Below are 9,910 nucleotides of genomic sequence, written 5' to 3'. Positions count from 1 at the left end.
AGGGACTTAGCACATGCCATTGTTTCTGACTGAAATGCTCTCCCCGGCACCCTATCTATTTACTGTAACTAGTTAATTCCAGTCACTCGATTTCATTTCAGTGGCATCATCAGTCAGGGAAGCTTTCCCTGCCTTTCCATTATTTGTATTCACGTTTATTTGTTTAATGTCTCTCCAAGACTACAAATGCCTAATTTTGCAGGTTATGGTCATCCCAACTTGCAGCACAATACCTGGCAAGAAGTCAGTGCTCAATCAATATTTGCTAAGTACATGAATGGAACGAGTAACTGTCTTAAAGGAGCAGCTACTGTTACAGAAGAGTGAAGGCGTAGGAAACTTGGAGAATGCTGGCCCTGACCCCACCTCCTGTATGACTCAAGGATGAATTTATACCCAAAATCAAAGGCAGCTGCTGTATCCACGGAGGGGTTGCTGCTGGGCAGTAACCACAGTGGAAGCAGGAGACTTCCCAAGGTTTCTGAAAATGAATCTGTGAACATCTCTATTAGACTAATCTAGCTGGCACAGTGGAAGTCCATATGCGTGGTCTGGGGTGTTTTTCAGGCATGCCAGTGAGGTTACCGTTTCTCTCCTGGGCAGGATAGTAATACTAGGACCATAGAGATCCTAGGCAGGGGCCAGTCATCACTAGGCTCATGAACAAATTCAACTTCCTTTACAGTCGTCATTTACATCTTAGAAAATACTCCATGACACACATTCTAACAGATAAAATTAACTATAATACACCTATTTGAACTGACCTTGAAGTTTGCCTTCGTGTTATAAGTTACAACCTAGAGAAGTAAGTACAATTTTTGAAAAACCGTGGAGACTGAATAACAGAGATTTAAGGGAATTCATGCATTATATCACAAGATGCGGAGCATGCATAAATGAAAACTTACAGAACTGTGCTTGATCATCAGACGTAAACACAGCCTAGTCATTCTGATCTTTTTGAGGTGATGAACCATGTGCCTCACGCTCTGAATTCTTACAGTACTTGTGCCAACAAGATTTATTTGCCTAAAGATCTTTTTCTCAGCAAAGTCCAGGATAACCCAAGCCTTTTCTTTGTAATTTTAATCCAGTCTGAGTTGAAATGGTGTTAAGCTTATTTTTATTTTCACAATTTTCCCTTTTGTGGCTCCTCTGGTGCTACTTCAGTTCATCTTGTGTGGGCTATCAGATGTTAACGCAGGTCCATGAACGTGTTGTCTGAGGCCTCTTTACCCGTCATTACTCTTACATATATGTGTAAACTATTTCAGCATTAATATGATGTGTTGATATTTTACTATCTAATGTTCTTAGTATATTACCCCAAACCCACAACTCAAATTTCAGTTCGTATAATTTGGGGTTTTTTTTAATTTGTTAATGTAGCTACTAAAGTTGTAACCAAGTTTTTACCTCTGAAATTTACAAAACGATGAGGGCATATTCATCGTTTACAGCTTGGATAAAATTGGAGAGCCCTTAGGTTTTGTCCCATTTCCCTTGGTGATTTTCTCAAAGGAGTCAGCTGTGTTGATAGTAGCTGTAGTTAGTAACTGTTTTAGTAACTGTATCCATTTTCTGTTGTCATAAAATACATAGTAAATACATAACAAGTACTATATAACAACAAATTGTGTAGCCTAAAACAGTAATAATTTACTTAGCTCACAATTCTGCGGGTTGGCCATTTGGGCTGGTCTTAGTTGGCTGTCTTTGCTCATGTGTCTGTGGCCTGCCACCTGGTTGGAAGAGAACTAGCCAGTCTAGGATGGCCTGGGACAACTTGTCTCCACTCCATGTCATCCTCCAGGAGGGTACTGGGGCTTACCTACATGGTAGGCACAGTCAGGAAAAAACCCACAGGCCTTGTGAGGTCCAGGTGTGGAACCAGTGTACTGTTTCTTCTGACACATCCTATTGGCCAACGCAAGACACAAGGGCAACAAGATCCAAAGGCGGGGGAAATAAACCCCCTCTTGGTGAAAGGAGCATCAAAGTTGCATTACCGAGGTCCTGGGTAAAGGGAGGGGTGGAGAATTGAGGCCATTTTTGTGGTCAAATCTACTACAATCCATCCTTTGGCCCCAATTATTCACATTTCTCCACCCAAAAAAAACCTCACTTCCTCCCAAGATCCCCAGAAGTCTCACCCAATCCCAGTACCAGGCTCAAAGTGCAGGGTCTCATGATCTATACTAGGTTGAATGTGGCTCCTCAGGTGCAGTTCCTCTTGATCCACAGATGGATAAACTAAAAATATCAATTATCTGCCCCCCACACAGCATACACTGGTCAAAGGGGAAAGGACCACCACAGTGAATACTTCCATTTGAAAAGGAAAAGAATGGGGGGTCCCTGGGTGGCACAGTCGGTTAGGCATCCGACTCTTGGTTTCGGCTCAGGTTGTGATCTCAGGGTGGTAGGATCGAGCCCCGCGTTGGACTCCACACTCAGCATGGAGTCTGCTTGGGATTCTTTCTCCCTCTCCCTCTGCCCCTCCAGCCTGTGCACGCACGCGCGCTCTCTCTAAAAAAAATAAATAGATCTTTAGAAGAAAAGAAAAAAGGAAGAATGGGTGCACAGAGCAATCACTGGTGCAGAGCAATTCCTAAATCCATAGGGATAATGTTCACAGGACCATAGGACAAGGGAGTGCTCCCCGATGAGGCTGAGTTCTGCCTGCTGGGAACATTCCCCAGGCTGTACCCCAGCGCGACTCTTACCTCTGCGCTCCTGGAGATCCCTCCTTTTCCAACACCTCTTGCTCACTCTGAAAAATGTGCCCTTTGAGCAACTCTTAAACTCTTACTGCCCTTAGCAAATTGGGAGCCCAGAGGCCTTTTTTCACTTTAAACTGTCCAGTCCCCTGAAGGTGGTACTTTGTTCATACAGTTCCCTTAAACACTTTGTGAAGATGTCAGCATTGTGGCTGAATAAGATACCCCTCGCCATGTCCCCCCACTCAACAGCAGTTCAGCATCCATCCACAGACAGAGTGCCTTTCTGGGAACTGTGGGACCCAGCCCCACACACGAAGGAACCCAGGCAGTCTCACCCACCCACGTGTCCGGTAATAGGCACACAGACTTTGGTCCCACCTGTGAAGCTTGCCATGGCCTATGAAGTGGCTCCACCCCCTCTTGGCCATGCTCTGGGAGCCCCTGGAAAACACCATCTTAGACAATCCCCCCCCCCAAAGGAAAGAGCTTTTGTGGAAGCCCAGGTTTCCAGCAGACAAATTCCAGCACATCGTTAGAACAACAACAACAAAATATATGAGTTTGGGTGCATTGGAGAGGGTAAGAGGAACAGTGTGACTTTACCCGTATCATCCCTCCCCCAGGGCCTTACAGCTTAGCATCAAGAGAGAGCTCCTTAGCCCAGGATTTCTCTCACAGGGGAAAGCGAGAGCATGTGAGTGAGCACCTGACTTCCCCAGCCATGTGAGATGCTGCCAAAGACACCTGTGTCTCTAGCCTCTTCCAGAGTATTGGTCATGAGTACTGGGGGCAGGAAGAGCTAGGAGAGCAGCAAATAGAACTCTCAGGGGCAAAAAAGGGGCCCCAACACTCCCATCAAAAAGCCTGCCCATGAGCCACTAGGGACACCTTGCTCACAGATCCCCCAACTGGCCCACTGGCACCCCCAGGGCTCCATGCACCTCACCCCCACACACTCCCACACTGTGACCAGCTCCCTGTGTGCACTCCCAATGGCAGTAAAAGTGAGTTTCGGCAAACAGCTAGTGAGCACGCACAAATAATGGGCCCAAATCTGCAGGCCAGGGAGAGACCACAGCTTGAGCACCACCTTGGGGAAACAAAGGGGAGGCTGTCAGCACTCAACCTAGTTAATTGTGGGGTGGAGAGAAGGCATACAAGCTTAAGAATCAGCCACAAGAGGGAGCAAGAAATAAGAAGGCACATCCACCCGAGGTCTGGGATCGCCCCAGAATCCCTAGCAGGGCTGAGGGAAGGTATTTCTCTCCCAAAGGCAGTTAGTAGAGTCCAGAGGAGGGGATGGCAACTTGAGATGTGAACACAGCAGCGCCAGACTTCAAGGAACATGCAAAATCAAAGAAACATGATGCCACCAAAGGATCATAAGAACCTTCTAGCAACCACCCCCAAAGACTTGGAGACCTGTGATTTACCTGATAATTCAAAATAGCTGTTTTCAGGAATGAGCTACAAGAAAACAAGCAAACAAAAAAGACAATTCAACAAAATCAGGAAAACAAAATATGAACAAAATGAAAAGCCTAGCAAAGATGGAAATCATAAACAAGAACCAAACAAAAAATCCTGGAGCTGAAGAATACAGTGAATGAAGTGAAAAGTGCAATGGAGAGCACCCACAGCAGAATGGATGTAGCAGAAGAAAATCCGTGAAGTGGACAGGAACTTGGACGTCATCCAGTCAAAGGAGGACAAAGGAGAGAGGATGAGAGAGTGAAGAAATCCCGGTTGACCTGTGGGACCAACAAAAGAAACAGTCTGTGATTTATTGGAGGTCCAGAGAAGGAGAGCGGGAGAAAGCGGCAGAAAGCTTATTTAAAAGAAATAATGGTGGGGCGCCTGGGTGGCTCAGTCGTTAAGCGTCTGCCTTCGGCTCGGGTCATGATCCCGGGGTCCTGGGATCGAGCCCCGCATCGGGCTCCCTGCTCGGCGGGAAGCCTGCTTCTCCCTCTCCCATTCCCCCTGCTTGTGTTCCCTCTCTCGCTGTGTCTCTCTCTGTCAAATGAATAAAATCTTTAAATGAATGAATGAATGAATGAATGAATGAATGAATGAATGAAATAAAAGAAATAATGGCCGAGAACTTCCCAAATCAGGGGAGAGATTTGGACACTCAAGGTCCTGAAGCTCATGGGTCACCAAACTCAACTTGAAGAGATCCTTTCCAAGACACATTATAATAAAACTGCCAAAAATCAAGGACAAAGAGGGAATCTTAAGTGCAGCAAGAGAAAAGAGGCTTGTAAGTTACAAGCTACCCCCATCAAGCAATCAGCAGATTTCTCCGCAGGAGCCTTACAGGCCAGGACAGGGCAGTACGGTATAGTCAAAGGAAGACCCTGCCAACCTAGAATCCTCCACCTGGCAAAGCTGCCCTTCAGAAATGAAGGGGAGATAAAGATATCCCAAAAGACAAAAGCTGAGGGAGTTCATCCCCACTGGACCTGCTCTGCAAGAAACACAGAAAGGAGTTTTTCCAGCTGAAATGGAAGGACGCTAACCAGTAATGTGGATACACAGAAAAACATACAACACATGGTAAGGGTGCGGGGGCAAAGTCGGATTCTGGATCCTGCTAATACTCTAATGTGATGTGCTAACCACTTAACTCTGTGTAAAGGTTAAAGGACAATAGAATCCAAAATACCTGCAGCTACGATCATTTGTGTATGAATATAGAGAACATGAAGATGTAAACCGTAACAGCAAAAACATCCAGGGGAGGATGTGGAAAGGTAGAGATTTTGTATGCAGTCAAGTTGTAATCAGTGTAAAACTTACTGTTGTATCTATAAGGTGGTTTATTTAAGCCTCATGGTAACCACAAAGCAAAAACCTACAGTAGATTCACAAAGGAGAAACAAGGGAATCAGAGCTTACCACTGTGGAAAATCATCACTCCACAAAGGAAGGCAACAAGAGACTGTCCAGGACATTCCTAAATAGATATAGATATATAGATATTCATATTGATATATATAAATATATACTTGATATCCATGTATATATGAATATATTCAATATATATTGAATATGTACTTGATATATACCAAGTCATTTCACTGTATACCTTAAACTTACACAACATTATATATATCAATTATATTTCAATAGAGCTGGAAAAAAAAGAATTTCCTTAAAAAAATAAAGTCATGGGCGCCTGGGTGGCTCAGTTGGTTAAGCGACTGCCTTCAGCTCAGGTCATGATCCCGGAGTCCTGGGATCAAGTCCCACATCGGGCTCCCAGCTCAGTGGGGAGCCTGCTTCTCCCTCAGACCCTCTCCCCTCTCATGCTGTTTCTCTCTCTCTCTTTCTCTCCAATAAATAAATAAAATCTTAAAAAAAAATAAAAAATAAAGTCACTTGTATTTTCCCGTCTGATGTGGTTTTGACATGTTATAGGTGGAGTTACATTTTCCCCCAAAAAGACAAGTTGAAATCCTAACCCCTGGTACTTGAAATGTGACCTTATTTGGAGATAGTCTTTATAGAGGATTTCAAGTTCAAATGATGTCATCAGAGCAGGCCCTAATCCAGTATGACTTGTGTCTTTATAAAAAGGGGAAATTGAGACACAGAGACAGACATGCACAGAAGAAAGACACACAAAGAAAAACCATATGAGGACAGGCAGAGATTGGAGCAATGCAGCCACAAAGCAGGGAATGCCAGGGATTGGTGGCCACCCCCAGAAGCTCGGGAGAGGCAGGGGAGGATTCTACCCAGGGTCTCAGGGGATGCTTTTCCCGCTGCCACCCTCATTTAGGACTGTATCCTCCAGAACGGTGAGACAACACCTTTCTGTTGTCTTCAGCCAGCCAGGCTGTGGTCCTTTGTTATTGTAGCTCTAACAAACTAATACAACATACATTTGTATTTTGAGGACAGTGCTATTCTAACAACTAAGTTCTTACTCCATGCCAGCACTCAGCTCTTCACCCTTACTTGGTAGTGATGTTTGGCCATTAGAATGTAGGCTAGGCAAGATGTCCATCGACAGATGAATAGATAAAGAAGATGTGGTATATATATACAATGGAATATTATGCAGCCATCAAAAGGATTGAGATCTTGCCATTTGCAACGACGTGGATGGAACTGGAGGGTATTATGCTGAGCGAAATAAGTCAAACAGAGAAAGACATGTATCATATGATCTCACTGATATGAGGAATTCTTAATCGCAGGAAACAAACTGAGGGTTGCTGGAGTGGGGGGTGGGGTGGGAGGGATGGGCTGACTGGGTGATAGACACTGGGGAGGGTATGTGCTCTGGTAAGCACTGTGAATTGTGCAAGACTGTTGAATCTCAGATCTGTACCTCTGAAACAAATAATGCAATATATGTTAAGAAAAAAGAAGAAGAAGAAGAAGAAGGTAGCAGGAAGGGAAGAATGAAGTGGGGGAAATCGGAGGGGTAGACGAACCATGAGAGACGATGGACTCTGAAAAACAAACTGAGGGTTCTAGAGGGGAGGGGGGTGGGAGGAAGGGTTAGCCTGGTGGTGGGTATTGAGGAGGGCACGTTCTGCATGGAGCACTGGGTGTTATGCACAAACAATGAATCATGGAACACTACATCTAAAACTAATGATGTAATGTATGGGGATTAACATAAGAATAAAAAAAAAAAGAAAGAATGTAGGCTAGGCTCCAGTAATGGCCCACTTGATGAGGCAGGAGAAACATGAAGGCATAGAGCTGGGTTATATATGTAGGTTCATATACACAGGATCTTGCCGGACAAACCTTTTCATCGTTTCAGTATACGGGAAGATAGAATTTCTAGTAGTATTGGAATCTGTATCTTTTCCATCAAAAAGTGGGCATCTAAAACTACCATATAACTTTGGGGCACCAAATAAATCACTCGTGGCTTTTTTACTCATTAAAATGCATTATGAAGTATTTCATACATATCAAAAATACACAAGAGCAAACATTCCTGTGCCCATAGCACACCGTAAGAAACAAACAAACATTACTAAAAGAAGACAAGTCCCAAGGCTCCCTTCCATATGGACCTCACCCGTCCCTCCACCCCCTCCAGAGGTAGTCACTAACCTATTCTGGGTGGCTCATCCTTGTTAGTGAGTAGGAAACTTTATGTTCTGGATACCGATTCATTATGAGTTAAATGATTTCCCAGTTTGTGTCTTGTCTTCTTACTTTCTCTACTGCCTTTTGCTAAACAGTTTTCAATTTTAATATAAATAGATTGGAATGTCCTATGCCATGGGAAGTATGTGTGTATGTTAACCCCAAATTCAAGAGAGGGTAGGCCTTGAGACATTTTTTTCCCCACCCAGTGCCCAGGCTGAGATACACATTTCCTGTTACCTTTTTTGCAAGCAGGTGGCTTTGCCCATGTTCACCCTGCCACTGAGGGGCAGCTCTACAAGGGCTTCCTCCTGTGCTTCCCAGCCCACTCCCAGGGCTCATGGCTCCAAAGTCCTCTTGACATCAGTTAAACCAAGACTTAAACTTACTGAGATCAGCAAATGCTCCCAGAGCAATGTGACTTCTTGTGGTTTCTTGCTTGTGTTTTAGTCCCTGGGAACACACACTTCCTGTGGTCCAGCACATTCCAAACGATGAAAAAAATGATCACACTACTCTCTCACTCTCTCTCTCTCAAATAAATAAATAAAATCTTAAAAAAAAAAAAAAAAGGGCGCCTGGGTGGCTCAGTTGGTTAAGCAACTGCCTTCAGCTCAGGTCGTGATCCTGGAGTCCCAGGATCGAGTCCCGCATCGGGCTCCCTGCTCAGCGGGGAGTCTGCTTCTCCCTCTGACCCTCTCCCCTCTCATGCTCTCTCTCACTCTCTCTCTCTCAAATAAATAAATAAAATCTTTAAAAAAGAAAAAAAGAAAAAAATGATCACACTAGACCAAGATAGGCAGCACTGAAAAGAGCCTGGTGGACACAAACACCAAATCAATTCAGGAGGAATGCACACTGACCCTAGGGCTTGGGAATTCCCACAGATAAGGGCCCAGAAACACATGAGTTTCAAGTCCATCATGACACAGCAATCATGGACAAGAGCACGGATCTGGACATGGGAACAGAACTGATCATTTGAAATTATGCTTGTGATATTTCACCCAGCATTGTGAAATATTCGGTAGTCCAGCGGTTTTTCATAATATCTAGTGACCAGATACTCTCAGAGACAGAAGTCACTATCTGTGTTTTAAAAGATAGTTTAGAGGCTCCTGGGTGACTGAGCCAGTTGAGCATCCGACTCTTGATTTCTGCTCGGTCATGGTCTCAGAGTTGTGGAATAGAGCCCCAAGTCAGGCTTCATGCTCAGCAGGGAGTCTACTTCCTCCTCCTCCCTCTACCCCTCCCCCTGCACGCTCTCTCTCTCAAATAAATCTTAAAAATATATATATAATTGAGGGGTGCCTAGGTGGCTCGGTCAGTTAAGTGTGTCCCTTGATCGCAATTCAGGTCTTGATCTCAGGGTCATGAGTTCAAGCACAGCATTGGGCTCCATGCTGGGCATGAAGCCTACTTAAAAAACAAATAAATAAAATAATAATAATAATAAAACATAGCTTAGACATATTCAATTTCACTTTAACTTTCCTTATTTTGTCTTGACAAAAAAAAAAAAGCTTTTAAATTTACTTTTCCTATTTGCCGAGCTGTTTTTTCCTTAAAGATTTTATATTTATTTATTTATTTACGAGAGAGAGAGAGAGAGAGAGAGAGCACACATGAGCAGGGGGAGAAGCAGAGGAGGAGGGAGAGGGAACCCAAAGCAGACTCCTTGTTGAGCATGGAGTCTGACTGGGGGCTTGATCCCTTGATGGCAAGATCATGACCCAAGCAGAAACCAGGAGTCGGATGCTTAACCCACTGTGCCATCCAGGCACCCACTGAGCTAGCTACCTGTTTTTATTTTCTCTTATTAAAAAGAAAATTATCTTACTAAGAGTAAAGCATACTATATATGGCCATCCTGAACAGTATTTAGGAGCACCTGGGTGGCTCAGTCAGTTAAGCATCTGACTCTTGATTTCCGCTCAGATCATGATCTCAGTGATTGAGTCCCAAGTTGAGCTCTGTGCTCGGCATGGAGTCGGCTTGAGAATCTCTCTCCCTCTACCTCTGCCCTTCCCACTCATGCTCTCTCTAAAATAAACAAATAAATCTTT

This window comes from Neomonachus schauinslandi, chromosome 1, assembly GCF_002201575.2.
Source record: "Neomonachus schauinslandi chromosome 1, ASM220157v2, whole genome shotgun sequence".
Classification (NCBI taxonomy): domain Eukaryota; kingdom Metazoa; phylum Chordata; class Mammalia; order Carnivora; family Phocidae; genus Neomonachus; species Neomonachus schauinslandi.
This window is presented reverse-complemented; position numbering follows the sequence as displayed.